This window comes from Amphiura filiformis, chromosome 3 (assembly GCF_039555335.1).
Source record: "Amphiura filiformis chromosome 3, Afil_fr2py, whole genome shotgun sequence".
Taxonomy (NCBI): domain Eukaryota; kingdom Metazoa; phylum Echinodermata; class Ophiuroidea; order Amphilepidida; family Amphiuridae; genus Amphiura; species Amphiura filiformis.
The window spans coordinates 6,129,164-6,135,163 of NC_092630.1; positions in this window are offsets into that span (position 1 = coordinate 6,129,164).

Sequence of the window (6,000 nt, forward strand, 5' to 3'; positions counted from 1 at the left end):
GTGCCCTCCTCAATACTACTTACATGCATATGCCTACTAAATACGTGCAATTTAACTTTTTCTCTTCTCTTCTCTCTTCAATTTTTCTCACTTTCTTTTCTTTTTTCTCTCCTTTCCCCTTTTTTTTCTACTTGTCAGTCACTAAAGTACTGGGGAAATATGATATTGCGTCACACACCCTTCAGAAAGCCCCCCCATGATCGATGCACATGTTCGCCATAGGCCTACATCCGGCACAAGCGCCTGCGTAACCTTGCAAATACCTGCGGTATATAAACGAAGGAATAACGAACAAACCCAGGGTATATATACAGAACAGTACGAACACACATCGGACAACTTCCGAACATGTGTATTCGGCACACTCCGTTTTAAGTTTTGTGCATGCACAAAACTTGAAACGTATTGTTGACGGACTAAACAAACATCACCTAACACGAAACGCATTTGGCGGATAATAGCAGGACATATGAAGAACATAAAACGAACATTGACGAACACTAACGGATTTGCTAAAATATCATCCGTTTCTTATACGGAAGACCGATCCGGTGTAGTGTGACACTAACACGGTCTGGGTCAACGTACATCACCGAATGCAAAAATATGCTATCCGGTGGTGAAGGCCTCACAGGAACGTATTTGCAACGAACACGGGCCGAGTGCAACGAACAAAGAACGAACATGAACGAAAGGAGAGCGAACAAACTCCGGCAATATGCAGCACCATACGAACACACATCGGATGAATACCGAACATGTGTATTCGGTACACTCCGTTTCAAGTTTTGTGCATGCAGAAAACTTGCCGACAGACTTAACGAACATCCCCTAACACGAAACGCATTTGGCGGATGATAGCAGGACATAAAAAGAACATAAAACGATCATTGACGAACAACAACGGATTTACTAAAATACCATCCGTTTCTTGTACGGAAGACCTATTCGGTGTATTGTGACAGGCGCATAAAGAATCCTTAAAAATTGACGAAATGTCATTATTGTTTCAATTATCACTTTCGAACCTTATTTACTTTTTGAACTATCTTGCCTGCAGACAGGTCCGTACGCAGTATTTCATTTGGGGTGCTGATTTTGAAAAAGTGGACTTTTTCAAGGGGAGAGCGATTTTGTGAAAAGTTGACCAAATTTGGACCTTTTTTGTCCAAAAAACGTAAAAAATCAGATTTTTTTGCTCCCTACGCTCGCAAATTCTGAAATGTTGGGACTTTTGTCGCATCCCCCCCCCACTACCACGGACCAGTACTGCGGTTTTAATCACCCGCTTATTCAAAAGTTTCGGCGTGGTCAATACCTTGTTCCATAGAGCTGATTCGATTATCATCAAAGACTCTGACAAGATCGCCGAACATCTTTGCAAAGCTCTGGGTAACTGTGGCTACCAGGACTGGGTCTTGAACAAAGATCTTGAACAAAGATAACAATAAATCCACTGCCACAAGTACGAACAGAAGGGGAGAGAATAACGAGCATTACCATTCCCTAGGGACTTATCTGAAAACCTCAAAAGTATTTACTGCGACCACGGGATTACCACCCACTTCAAAAATACGAAGACGGTTCGCCAGTCCTTAGTACATCCCAAAGACCAACAGCCCAAGGAAAGGATTAGTGGAGTGGTCTACGGGGTCCACTGCCAAAACTCTTACATAAGAGAAACCGACCGACCACAATCGCATGTTACAACATCGGAGAGGCAGCTACAGTTGAAACTACTCAGCTATTTTCTTACATCTGAAGGCCAGGCTCCTGAACAATTTGAAAACTAAACCACATGTAACACCTTCCATCTCATTAATTAGCCTGATATTACTTATTTCATGCCACGAGCGTTGCCATCTTGTACGTAATATGAATTCGACATCCTATTGGATGAATGTTCATCATTAAACTTACAATTTATCTTGTAATTCTTCTTTTTCGGGGATGTTGCATTTGATATATTCCTTTGCAGCAACACCCATCATCATGGGTGCCTGTTGATCAAACTTGGAATGAACTGTATTGATGCGCGCATTGTGTAATCGTTAATTTCTTCGCAACCAGTCAACTGAAAATGTATGTATGTGATTCACAATGAAATAGGCTATGCGATACATTTAAAATTTTTTGATTCTGATGCCTATTTCTCTACTTACGTTCAATTTTATTCACTCGGTATTTTTGTTTGGGACACCCTGTATAACGCGACATTTAAACGTGTTCTGTAAAACGTATTGTGTTTGCTGGGAAATATTTTTCGCAAACATTTTTTGACAAATAGTTTGTCAACTCTTAAATAACATTATGTTAAAATATTTGCAGTAGGTTATCAAAAAACGTTTTTTAATGTTATGAAAACGTTTTATACTGTTTATACTCTTTATATAACCCGACATCTTCTGACAACCTTTAAACGTCTTCTGACAACCTTTTATAACCTTTTGCGAATGATGTCGAAAACGATTTGTGTTTGCTGGGTAGCTACATATCCGTGAACGTAAAATAATTCGTTCGTTTTTACACCAAGGATTGGGCTATTCCAGTGATACCTTTCCCCTATGGAATACATGACCTTAATCTTCCACACACGAGTTTAAATTTCTAATGAGGTTACCAGAATGCGTAACTCCATTTGAAATCAACGCCCCCTGTGTGGGATATTAAGATCGCGTCTTCCATAGGAGCTGTATGGATTTCAACTGGAACAGCCCATTATGCTTTAAAATGCTGATTGCATTTGTATTTGATATAATGGTCTATACAAAGAATATAATCAAGACAGTGTTATTATTGTAGTGTCAGTAACATTGCGTATTATTCATAGCTCCTCGCAATCATATCTTTCTAGTGAGGAATATTCATTATTACGATATGCGTGCTAGCCATAAGCCTCAACATAAAAAGTCCAAGTTTTGAGATATTTTGTCAAAATATTAAGAGCTATCTTAAGAACCACTGAACCAATAGTAGGCTTGTTTGTACTCATTTTAATGCATTTTTCATGATGATTCCAAATATTGTCATGAACATTTACAATTCTGAAATTTTATGAATTTTGATTTTTTTTTTAACTTGTCGTCTGCAGTCGACACCAGCGTGGAGAGAGTTAATACATTTGATACATACAAATTAGAATCTATTCAACTGAACTTTAAGTCTTTAAGTTTTGTGAGTACAGATAAAACAGAAAATCCTCATGCTCATTACACATGTGAGCTATACATTATTTACTGGCTACTTTTTTATGTTTAATAATTATTTAGTCATTATCACAAGTGCGGTTATCAGACTGAGGAAGGTAAAAAAATACGAAATAAATTCATTAGATGATGACAATTTTCCACGCTTATGGTAGCAAAGAAACGTAGGTAAAAATACTATGCATGATATCTCATGATTTGTGCTCCAACTTTGATCGAATATTGATCGTGATCGTTCATACGTATTATATGTTGATGTAGATGAGCTTTTGAAATGAAGATATCATAAAATCGTAAAAAGTGTGAAGAACGATAAACTTGACTTCAGGTACAAATTAAATCTCGTTCTCGTTGGCATTTGATTTCTTTATGACTGTTTTCGTGTCTTGCATGTGGGACACTGATTTGGCGCTTGCAATGGTTAGTGCGTAGATGTTTTGGTCTCCGGGGCGGTGAAGATACTGCCTTTTCTGTATTTATATTTTCAAACAAAGTATATTGGAAATTTTAAGGGGGTACACACACATGTGAATGCCGCACATGAAGGATGCAAAAAATTGGGTTGTAATTTAAAATTTATGACAAAGATCGATTATCTAACACATAACACAACGTTAGTAAATATAATCAGACAATTCATGGCCATGAACCCGCGCTTTTGTGGGTTTCGGCAACGACACACTGACTAATAGGGTCTACATTAAGAGAAGTACATTTTTGCAATTTCCACTTACCCACTTAAGTGACTGCTTATTGCCAGAAGTGGCTAAAGTGAAATAGCTGTCATGTGTTAGATGAGTACAATATACTGTGTGCAATTTGCCAAGTGTTCACAGGGGGCAGCTATTTGCCCTTGCCCACATCTGGCACTAAGCAGTCGATTTCATTCGGGAGTCACATTTTTATGTAAAGCTAGATTCACACTCAAAAGCAGAGCGAAGAGCGATATGATTTTTTACCGATTATAGGTAGTGTACATTATTGCTTTTGCTCAGCTTTTAATCGTACTTGACTTCTTTTTTTATGAATTTCAATTATTATAAAAAAATAACATAGCCCAGAGTGATTAAACGGAGACGGTAAGACGTTAATGATATGTGTTGCCTACTGATGAAAGTCGCACCGGCTCTCAAATTAATTATATTAATGTATACTATGGTTAGAATATATGCAATGAAATAAATGTATCAACACAGCAACGTGCCAGTCGTATATACTGTATGAATAATTACACTAAAATGAATAAAAACCGCATAATTTGTCTCTTGGTAAAGTGAATATTGATCAGTTGGTTTTCATAAAAACACATTGTTAATAATGTAGGAGAAGCAACCAAGTGCTCGTTGAAATAAATAAATAAATGCATTGATGGCAAAAAAGCCTCCGCATATACTTTGGCAACCAATTAACCCACAAATATTTCAAACAAGGTTCGAGATGTCTAGAGTTTCAAAAATAAAATTGTTGCTGTTGTTTTGTTAAGTGTTGGTTTTAGTTTTATTTGATTTGCACAGTACAAATTTCTTACATTATGACAAACATAATTTAGTGGTATATCGTATATGAAGTAAACAAAGATTGGTTTATATCTATATATTTTGGTCTCTCTATATATTTTTTTATCTCTACAGCCTGTCACAAAAACAACTGTGCAAGTGAAAAGCGCCCTCTTTGGCAATTAGAAAATTCCGTTGTGACATGATGCTTACATCAACGTCACGGGCGTAGTTTTAGCTTTCAAATGCCGTTTGTTCTGTTCAATTTGCTTGTTTGAATCTCGAGATATGTTTAGTTAACGACGAAAGGGTAAAATCACAATTGTGCCACTTTTACTAGGGAAGAGGGCTTTGCATGTAAATCAGTGATAGCATCAAGTTTATCAAGAGTTCCTTCGTGAAATCATAAGAATGCATCAATTACACAATACAATTTTTTTTTACTGTTTTTACTGTTTTGGAATGCAGGAATAATGATTCTCTTTTTCCACTTAAAAAAGTTTAAATGATAAATAATATGATAAATAAATAGATATGTGAATGTCAATTATTTTATCATGGTAAATACTGTTCTCTTAGTCACTTAAGACAGTGTTAAAAGACAAACAGATATTGCACACTTATAGGTTAATGAACGCGTATTACTTGTTGGGAGAGAAATTAGACAACATACTATGCACGCGCGCTGGTGTTGATGCGTCTAATGCACGAGCTCCGAAGTGGGGAGTGCATTAGACGCATCAACATCAGCTATCCGTGATTTACATGTACAGGTCTCTTCCCTAGTAAAAGTAGCACAATTATGATTTTACCCTTTCGTTGTTAAATAACAATATCTCGAAATTAAAACAAGCAAATTGAATAGAACAAACGGCATTTGAGAGCTAAGACTGTGCCCTTGACGTTTATGTAAGCATTGCCAAAGAGGGCACACTTTTTTTGAGACAGGCTGTATATTGTTTTTTGTTGGCTGTGTTGTTGTTGTTGCTGCTAGTTCAAATCCTTGGAATATTTTTTAAGAGCTAAACCGCGAATATCAACGTTGTTCGTAGATTGTTAGGTTAGTTGATTTGTCGGTATAATTTTCATCTTTTCCCCCTCTATTCGACAGAGTGATGTTATTGAATTGAAAACTGAATGTCAATGACACGTATTGTGTTATTCACCACCAGATAAATTATCTATTGATTGAGTGGGTTGATGTTGAATATCATAATCATTATTACCAGTATCTCCAACTAATCTCTTTCACACTCAAGTAATCAGTCAATATACAGCCTTGTATTTTTGTCACGCAA